The 10,564-nt window shown below is 47.1% G+C and overlaps 1 long non-coding RNA gene across 1 annotated transcript; it reads right to left on the bottom strand.

Annotated features, from left to right (window-relative positions):
- Positions 1–4,657: 4,657 nt before the first annotated feature.
- LOC116470449 (uncharacterized) lies at positions 4,658–6,084 on the bottom strand. Its single transcript, XR_004248616.1, has 3 exons — positions 5,449–6,084; positions 5,224–5,354; positions 4,658–4,971 (listed from the first exon to the last, which is right to left on the bottom strand). It is a non-coding gene; the product is annotated as an uncharacterized LOC116470449 (long non-coding RNA).
- Between the last annotated feature and the right edge of the window lie 4,480 nt (positions 6,085–10,564).

Raw genomic sequence — 10,564 nt, forward strand, 5'->3', positions numbered from 1 at the left:
TGAGCCAAGATCGTGCCACCGCACTCCAGCCTAGGTGAGACAGCAAAACTCCATCTCAGAGACAAAACAGGCGGGGCACGATGGCTCACACCTGTAATCCCAGCACTTTGGGAGGCTGCGACGGGTGGATCACGAGGTCAGGAGTTCGAGACCAGCCTGGCCAATATGGTGAAACCCTGTCTCTACTAAAAATACAAAAAAATTAGCTGGGCCTGGTGGCCCATGCTTGTAGTCCCAGCTGCTCGGGAGGCTGAGGCAGGAGAATCGCTTGAACCCAGGAGACAGAGGTTTCAGTGATCTGAGATCGTGCCACTGCACTCCAGCCTGGGTGACAGAGCGAGACTCCATCTCAAAAAAAAAAAAAAATAGATACGCAAGGGATACAGATACTTGTACACTCATGTTGACAGCAATGTTATTGCAATAGCCAAAGGGAATAATAACCCAGTCGTCCATCGACAGGGGAGTGGATAAACATAATGTGGTATATCCATACAGTGGAATATTTTATTTGGTATAAAATGAATTAAGGTTAGATACATCTTATGACATGGATGAACCTTGAAAACATTATGTTCAGTGAAAGAAGCCAGATACAAAGGGACAAATATTGTACAGTGCCATTTATGTGAAATGTTCAGAATAGCAAATTCATAGAGACGGAAAGTAGATGAGAGGTTTCCATGGGCTGGAGGGGCCACAGGGAGGGGGGAAGAGGGAATAGGACTTATTGCTTAATGGGTAAAGAGTTTATGTTTAGAGTGACAAAAAATTTTGGAAAGAGATAGTGGCCATGGTCTCACAACACTGCCAGTGTGATCAACTGCACTGAGTTGTACACTGAACAATGGGTAAAATGGCAAATTTTATGTTGTCTATATTTTACCACAATGAAAAATAACTTGAGACATATATATATATATAAATCCAGGTAAAACCTAAAACCAGATAATCCAGTTGAAGAGTCATGAAAGCTATTCAAGGGAAATTACATAAACAAGTTAGAAAAGACAGTAAGGGCTGTCTCAGAGCTAACCCTATTCAAACTGTCCAGAAAGAAATCTTTCTAGGCCAGGCTCAGCAGCTCATGCCTGTACGGCCAGCACTTTGGGAGGCCAAGGTGGGAGGATTACTTGAGAACAGGAGTTCAAGACCATCCTGGGCAACAGAGCAAGTCCTGTCTCTACAAAAAAAAAAAAAAAAAATTAAAATTAGCTGGGTGTAGTGAGGAGGCAAGTGCCTCTGGTCTCAGCTACTTAGGAGGCTGAGGCAGGAGAACTGCTTGAGCCTGGGAGGTTGAGGCTGCAGAGAGTTGTGATGGTGCCACTGCACTCCAGCCTCAGTGACAGAACAAGACCCCACCTCAAAAGAAGGAAGGGAGGGAGGGAGGGGGAAAGAGAGAGAGAAAGAGAAGAGAAGAGACGAGACGAGATGGAAAGAAAAAATATTTCTACTCTTGCCTTGGCTTTCCCCGTGGCCGTTTCTTTACAGCACATACTTATGGCTGTGTTTTAAGATCTCATCTCCTATGTTTTGGGCAAAAGTGCCAGTCTTCTTGACTGAGTTTCCCTCTGTCCCAGCACACCTGACATGAAATGAGGTTCTAAAGGCAAGCTTACTCCCGGGCATGCTTCTGCCTTGAAGAAAGTTTTAACATGATGCCCCATTCTCTGCCTTCTCCTGTCCCACTCCCTTCCCACCATCAGAAGTTCAGCTTCAATGCCGGGCATGGTGGCTCGTGCCTGTAATCCCCCTGTAATCGCAGCATTTGGGGAGGCTGAGGCAGGTGGATCCATTGAGGTCAGGAGTTCGAGACCAGCCTGGCCAAATGGTGAAACTCCATCTCTACTAAAAAAAAAAAAAAAAAAAGAAATTAGCGGGGCTTGGTGGTGCACACCTATAATCCCAGCTACTTGGGAGGCTGAAGTACAAGAATCGCCTGAACCCAGGAGGCAGAGGTTACAATGAGCTGAGATTGCACCACTGCACTCCAGCCTGGGTGACAGAGTGAGACTCTGTCTCAAAAAAAAAAAAAAAAAAAAAGAAGTTTGGCTTCAGCTATTACAGACCTCTCTGCGTTTTCATTGGTTTAAGAAATGTGCAGGGCTGCTGTAAGAGCGCCTGCGAGATGGCGGGAGATCCCCTGAGCTCCCAGACCATGAAAGACCCAGCCACCGCCCAGCCTCCAGCACTGACTTGGTGTCATAAGGAGCAAAAGCTACTTTCTGGAACGGTTATGGGAGCCCAATTCAGGGCAGGCAGCCGGAGCAGGCAGGCAGGCAGTAAAGAGTTTCCAGGTCCCTGGGGGACTGTAATCACATTCCCCAACCAGGTGCTGGGAGGAGGGCTAGTGGCTTCCAACCTTCTTGGCCCGGGGCCAGCATCTCCAGGCCTCTCTCTACCCTTGGCTCAATCACATCGTCTTTCCAACCAGAAGCTTGTTAACTGTTTTCCTGTGCTTTTATTCAGATTTCAAGGCACCCTCTGTGTGTTAAACTTCAAAGAAAGTTTGCTACAGTAAGTGCAATGTTGTAACAAGTGGAAGCTCCTAACAGCTCTGTTGAAAATGGTTTATTAAAAAGAAGGGGCTGGGATTCTTTTCCCCCTCCACCCACCACCTTCTTTCAAATAAAATTGCATTTGTGTCTGAATTAAGTTGCCCGGTATCAATCCTGAAGTTTTTAAAGATGAAAAGCAGAACAGCCACACAATATTTAAAATGTAAAATGATTACCAAATGGCATCAGGCCAATGTTTATGAATCATTGAATATGATCATAAAATCATAAAAAATAATCACCAAAAGGTAAATAAATTACCCAGCTTACTGCTTATTTTCACATAGGGTCTGACACAAAAGCTGCAGCCATGAATGATTTATACCTGTTTTAACAATAATATTCATTTTACTGAAAGATGGTCAGCACTTGGGCCGCTGTGGGCAACATGCCAGTTGTCGAAAGGTTAATGTTTCAGCAGCAATACATTAAATTATGAATAACACCGGTCCCAAAATGGAAGGTTATTAGCTCAGGCTGCTTAATTAGCCCAGCTAGAACTTTGCCATCTAGTAACAGTGCCCATTACTTCAGCAGTAGCTAAGGTGGGGCCTGGCAGTGTGGGATTCTAATGCCAGAGTGGGGACAGGGAAAGGCAAGATGGGTGTGGGATGTCTTTTATTTTCTTTTCATCTGGTGTAATATTAAGAGAAGCATCCCAGAGCCAGGCGCGGTGGCTCATGCCTGTAGTCCCAGCATTTTGGGAGGCCAAAGTGGGAGGATTACTTGAGCTCAGGAGTTTGAGACCAGCCTAGGCAACATAGCAAGACCCCTGTCTCTATTTAAAATAAAAAGTAAAAAAAAGATAAGCATTTCAGAAGCTGGTTTTCAGGATTTTTAACTCTCCCATGGCTTATCTATGAAGACTTCACAGAAGGAGGTGGGCACAGTGGCTCACGCCTATAATCCCAACACTTTAGGAGGCTGAGGTGGGCAGATCACCTGAGGTCAGGAGTTTGAGACCAGCCTGGCCAACATGAGGAAAACCCCATCTCTATAAAAATACAAAAATTAGCCGGGCATGATGGTGCACATCTTAGTCCCAGCTACTCAGGGGGCTGAGGCAGGAGAATCACTTGAACCCAGGAGGTGGAGGCTGCAGTGAGTCGAGTTCGTACCTCTGCACTCCAGCCTGGGCAAAAGAGCAAGACTCCATCAAAAAATAACAACAACAACAACCACTTCACAGGAGGAAAGAGCAGAAATTGTTCGGGAGAAGCTTGGTCCTTGGTCCTTATTGGTGTGGACCCACCGTGATCTGGTTCTACATGTGTTTGTTGCTGCTACACCTGAGCCCCACCAAAGTAGCATAAAGTACCATCCACTTTGGCGCCCACCGTGACCCATCAGCACTCATCCAACACAGGCATGTATTGGGCAGCTACTATGTACCTAGTACTTACAAAGTCAGGAATAAGACAAATACATTTTTAATCTAAGGGAGGGGACAGACAACCATGTTAAACAATCAACCATGTGATTATTGCATTAATTACAGTCACATGGCTCTTATGAAGAGAAGGTTTACAAGACCAACCCCTGGACTGGAGTCAGGGTAGGGGTTCTTAGAGAAGGCTTCTTACTGTTCAGATCTCTAAAATGTGTGAGTAGGAATTAATTGGGTGAATTTCCAGGAAAGAACCTTCCAGGGAGAAAAATACCTAAACTATGCCTGTGTTTCCAAAAAGAATGCTGCTGGAAAAAGATCAGGCATTATTTAAAAAGATATATTGGAAGAGGATTTGCCTACCTGGGCTATAAGAAAGCTATTGAGTGCCTAGCTTGTGTGTGCATTTGTAGGGGGTTGGGGGGGGTCCACACTCAACCCCACAACTTTCCCTCACCCCATCCTGCCTTTGCTGTGCCAGGTGCCCCAGTTCTAAACTCACGTTTTCAGCCAGGAGCAGGGCCGGGACTCACCCGTGCCATGCCAGCTACATCCCTGCTAGAGCTAAGCTGTCTGCACCACCGCCCCAGCTCTACTTAGTACTATTAGTAGCTTGTTTTTCTAAGCCCTAAAATTCATTTTCTTTTCCCGCCTCGCTTCCAGAAAAATAAATAAAAGTGAACACATCACTCATTTAAGACGAGGAATGGAATTTAGGTTGCGTTTTTCTTTCTATTTTTATGATTAGTTAGAATTTTCCTGGGAACGCCGCCAGGAGGGCATTATGGTGAGATAATGTCCTGTATTTAATCAGCGCTGTAATGGCGAACTGTATTCTGTGGGGAGAGGCCGAGTTCACTCATCCTTCTCTGTCTTGTCTGTTTGCAGGAGACGACCGGTTAGCCCAAGATGAAGAAGACAAGGCCGAGAAATGGCCGGGCTCCAGGCTTGTGTGACAGCCTGAGAGTGGACAGGGCGCAGCCATGAGTCCATCTCTTCTTACAGGACCTAGAAGCTCTGAGAGCCCTGGAACCCCCAAAGGAGCTGAGCGAAAGGGGCCCTCAAACGGACCAAAGTGATCAGCTGCGGTTCTGCATCTGCCAGACTTTTTCAGGGTCGTCCCCTGTGGCTTTCAGCCGTCTGTTGGCCTGGGCACACTTCTGGCTTTCAATATGCATCTTTCCCCTTTGCAACCCAAACACGATGTGCAAAGGGTGGCACGCGGCCTTTGAGTGAACCTGGAAGTCAACACCAGGTAGGACTGGATCATTTCCTTACCTCTGCACGCGCGTGGTCATCCAGAGTTTCCCAAAAACCTCTGCTGGAGGCGAGGGCTGGTGGTTTGCAGCTGTCAGGGTTGTTCTTGTTTTCAGAGTTCTTTGATCCATTGCTGAAGAATGAAGGGATCTCTGGGAGGGGTCAAATAGCAAAGGATATGTTAGAGAGATGTTTGAAAGGATGGAAGAAAACAAGGGCCCGAAGAAAAAGGAGAAGGGATTTCACCTCCAGGAAGGGCACACAGAGCATAACCGAAGGGATACAGGTTGGCCTTTCTCTGCAACTAGCATGGGTGGCCAGGAAAACAGGAGCGTGTGCGGCACACACAGCCTCTCAGATTTACTGTTGTCCCTATTAAACTCGGGGTCTGCAGGAGCCGTCTGTTCAGGTAAGGGCAGTGGAGAGCACAGGATGCCCCAAGCAACCCATAAATAGCAGGGTGAAGACAAAGTGTTTATTACTTAGCCTCATGAAGCCCATATAAGCGCTCTCCCAGAGCGCAAGGGCGCAAGAGCATGTGTAAGCCAGCCCGCGTGTGTGTCCCGGGAGCGGGAGCCCCAGACACAGCGTTCGCGCTCGGCTTGATTCTATGAAGGCGTCTATTTGATGGAACGTACTGGAACAGTTCATAGCCAGCCCAGCAAACCTTGTGTGAAGACAGAGCTTGCTTTTTCTCTTTCCTTTTCCTGTTTGCAGTGAGAATGAGGCCTTTCTCTCCTCGGCCCTTTGCTCTCCCCACAGTTGTCTCACGAGGTCACTTCCTGCTGACAGGCTCCTTTCAGTGCAAGGTTTGGAAGGAAACAATACTCCGTTTTCTGGGGGGCTGGTGAGGCTCTGGGCCTCACCAGGCTGTCTTAAACTGAAATGGGATATTGTTTCATTAGGGCTGACAGTTTCTTCAGACAACTGGGTCTATGCGATGCAAAACTTTATCCTTTTATGTGTGTGCATGTGTAAATATATATATGTTATCTTCATACCATCAACACACAGTGGCAGAAAGGTGGCTTACGATCATGATGTTTGCTTTCAAGTCAGGTTCAGCTACGCACTAGCAGCATGTTCCTGGGCAAGTTACTAAGTGACTTACCATTTTTAGCTGGGCGTTAGAGTCCTTAATTCAGACTAGCCTGTTTATAAGAAATCTTCGAGCTCAAACATTCGTTGACTCCGTGATTGCAAGACACTACATTACTATGTTCAACAATGAACTTAAAAGCACGTTCTTTGAATAGCTAATATGTCGGCAGAACCGATTTCTAAGAGCAGTTAAGGGTATGTGCTGAATGTTCTATTGAATATCCTGAATATCGAATGTATTGGTTCGCTAAGGTGAGGGGAAAGTAGAAGAGACCTATGTGGTCACATTCTAGCGTCTCGAAATACCCTTATAGATATTCTGAGGGTTTTCAGCTACAATGATCCTTGTGGCCAATGGATAGTATTTTGAAAATTAAGTGGCACTGTCAAATGCTATGTTTTGCGAATTTCTGGATGAAGACTCGACTCGACAAACTCTTTCATCCCATGAAGATCGTAAAATAAATGAAAGCAATTCACCACAACTAAGGTTAACTATCTGGGGTCATAATATCAAATATCAGGGGCCTCAGAGGAAACTGACAGGATAAAGATGGGATTGAGCAAGGCTCAGTCTCTGAGATGCTAGGGACCATTTGACATAGCCAACCTCAGGCTACTGCTGGCCAGCTCTGCAGAAGTATCGCCAGCACAAGAGTGTGTGCTGGCCTTCCAGGAAGGTAAGTCCCTGGCTGATCCAAGAAAGAGGGATTCCCTGGGGTTCCGCCAATAGGCGCAGTGGGAATCACAGCCCTGCAGCCACTGAAAGCCATTGCCAACTCCTTTGTTGATCTCCATCAGGTTGTCTCTCCCAGGCTTACTGCCAGTGCCCCTTTTGGAAAAGCCTGACACTGCTGGCTGCCTGATTAGTGGTCTTTACTGCTTTTTTTTTTTTGGTTTTTTTTGAGATGGAGTCTCACTCTGTCGCCCAGGCTGGAGTACAGTGGCGTGATCTCCACTCGCTGCAAGCTCCGCCTCCCAGGTTCATGCCATTCTTTTGCCTCAGCCTCCCGAGTAGCTGGGACTACAGGCACCCACCACCATGCCTGGCTAATTTTTTGTATTTTTAGTAGAGACGGGGTTTCACCGTGTTAGCCAGGATGGTCTTGATCTGCTGACCTTGTGATCCACTAGCCGCAGCCCCCCAAAGTGCTGGGATTACAGATGTGAGCCACCGTGCCTGGCCTTTTTTTTTTTTTTTTTTTTTTTTTTTTGATATGGGATCTCACTCTGTCTCCCAGGCTGGAGTACAGTGGTGCAATCATGGTTCACTGCAGCCTTGACCTCTTGGGCTCAAGTGATTCTCCCACCTCAGCCTCTCAAGTAGCTAGGACTACAGATACACACCAGTACACCTGGCTAATTTTTTGTATTTTTTTTTTTCCCCTGTAGAGGCCAGTTTTCACCATGTTGCCCAGGCTGGTCTCGAACTCCTGGGCTCAAGCAATCTGCCTGCCTCGGCCTCCCAAAGTGCTGGGATTACAGACATGAACCACCACGCCCCACCCTTTACTGCTTCTTTTAACATCCAGCCCGCTTTCCCTTCCTTTCTTCCTTCCATAGACATTTACTGAACAAATACTATGTGATAGGCACTGTGATAAGCACATGGCACTCATATAGTTAAACAAATGGTCCCTGAGCTCAAAGTACTTTTTGCCTTATGAAAAAGATAACCAAGTACACAACAACAAACGTACTTTATTTATTTATTTACTTAATTTGAGACAGGGTCTCTGTCACCCAGGTTGGAGTGCAGTGCCACCATCTCAGCCCACTGCAACCTCTGCCTCCCAGGCTTAAGCCATCCTCCCACCTCAGCCTCCTGAGTAGCTGGGACCATGGGCGCGTGCCATCATGCTGGCTAATTTTTGTATTTTTCATAGAGATGGGCTTTCCCCATGTTGCCGAGACTGGTCTCAAACTCCTGAGCTCAAGGGATCTGCCCGCCTCGGCCTCCTGAAGTGCTGGGATTACAGGCGTGAGCCACCAAGCCCGGCCCCACAGATATAGTTTAAATATAGTTATTACAGTGAACTTGGAGAGCACGGATTAGGAAAAAAAGTGACTCAGCCTGGAGGGGTTGATATTGTTGGGGGCAAGGCATTGTCAGGAGAGGACATATGGCCTATTTGGGCATCACAGGTAGATATTTTGTGTGTTGTGTGTAGGATCTGGGAAGGAATCAAGACTGGAGATGAGGTTGGGGACCACTAGCCTTAAAGCAAGCACAGCTTGGGTTCGGGAATATTTCTTCATCCTTATATCCTACAGATAATTCCCCAGCCTTGAACACTAATAGGAGAATATTCAAATCTTGCCAGTCATTAACAAAAGGCTCGACGATCATTAGTAAAGCCTGCAGGTCAGTCTCCCAGGGCAACATGGTGCCTCAGGCTCTGTGTCTGCAAGGATGAGAGCCTTGCCTGGTACATTCATCCTATCCAGAGATGAGTCTCGAATCACAGGATTCCTGTTGTCAGAGACCTGCCCTGATTCATGCCAGTCAGTGCAGGGTCGATGGATGGTGTGGTCACTGCATCCATCACTTAATCACAGTGGCATCCCTGATGTTGCTTGCATTAGACCCTTGTTCGGTGACACAGTTGGCTTCATGGTGGCCCAGCTCTCTGCTGTTTGATTTTTCCTCGGTAGAAATATGTTCACGGAGTAAGGAGATGCAAGGACACAATCTAAAGGTATAACATTAGACCGGGCACAGTGGCTCACGCCTGTAATCCCAGCACTTTAGGATCCACTTTAGGTGGATCACATGAGGTCAGGAGTTTGAGGCCAGCCTGGCCAACATGGTGAAACCTCGTCTCTTTAAAAATACAAAAATTAGCTGGGGGTGGTGGCGGGTACCTGTAATCCCAGCTACTCGGGAGGCTGAGGCAGGAGAATTGCTTGAACCCGGGAGGCGGAAGTTGCAGTGAGCTGAGATCGCGTCACTGCACTCCAGCCTGGGCAACAGAGCAAGACTCTGTCTCAAAAAATTAATTAATTAATTAAAATTTAAAAAGGTGTAACATTACCTTTGCCTTTGGAAGTGAGTGTCTGTCTGAGGCTACTGAGATCCTCACCCAGGGCTATGTTAAGTTCAAATGCAGAGGCCCCATCCAATCCTAAGGCCTTCAATGAGCTGTGCCTTTCTGCCTTGTGCTTTCTCTGGCTGCCACCTGCCCTGGACCCCCACCATGGATACTAAACAGTCTGACTTCCCTTTCAGGATCTATGTAGGGTCAAGACTCTCCAACGAGTAGCGGGCATGGCCAGCACTATGAGGTTAGAAGACCATACTTCTTGTGATAAGATGAGCTCCTGTCAGTGGTCTGCTTTCTGACACTGGTGTCTCAGTCTCTCTGATCTCCTGCCTTGCACTTCAGGATGTACCTGAGAATGTTTTAACTCTCATTTAGTTACGTGGATCCATGCCCTCACTACCTACTCTGACCTGCCGTACCTACCTGATCCCCAAAAACTTGCCTGAGCATGGAACTCTAATCCTCATTCTGCTACACGCATTCCTCCTTTGTTCTTATCCATACCCAGAATCGACATGCAGATAGAATTCATTTAGGTGGTTTCTTATATTCTAGGCTTCATGTAGTCATGGAGATGGTAAGTACAGGTATATGAAATAAAAGAAACAGGGCAGGCACAATGGGTCATGCCTGTATTTCAGCACTTTGAGAGACTGAGGCATGTGGATTGCTTGAGCCCAGGAGTCTGAGACCAGCCGGGGCAACACGGTGAAACCCCATTTCTATGAAAAATACAAAATACAAAAATTAGCTGGGCATGGTGGCACACAGCTGTGATCCCAGCTATGCAGAGGGCTGAGGTGGAAGGACTGCTTGAGCCCAGGAGTTTGAGGCTGCAGTGAGCTATGATTGCTCCACTGCGCTCCAGCCTTGGTGGCAGAGGGAGACCGTCTCTCAAAAAAAAAAAAAATAAAGAAATAAAATTAAAGTTTAGGCCAGGCTCATGCCTGTAATCCCAGCACTTTGGGAGGTTAAGGTGAGTGAATCACCTGAGGTCAGGAGTTCGAGACCAGCCTGGCCAACATGGCGAAACCCCGTCTCTACTAAAACTACAAAATTAGCCAGGCATGGTGGCGGGTGCCTGTAATCCCAGTTACTCAGGAGGCTGAGGCAGGAGAATCATTTGAACCCGGGAAGCTGGAGGTTGCAGTGAGCCAAGACCATATCACTGTACTCCAGCCTGGATGACAAGAGCGAGACTCCGTCTCAGAAAAAAA

This window comes from Hylobates moloch, unplaced genomic scaffold (assembly GCF_009828535.3).
Source record: "Hylobates moloch isolate HMO894 unplaced genomic scaffold, HMol_V3 SCAFFOLD_6, whole genome shotgun sequence".
Lineage (NCBI taxonomy): Eukaryota > Metazoa > Chordata > Mammalia > Primates > Hylobatidae > Hylobates > Hylobates moloch.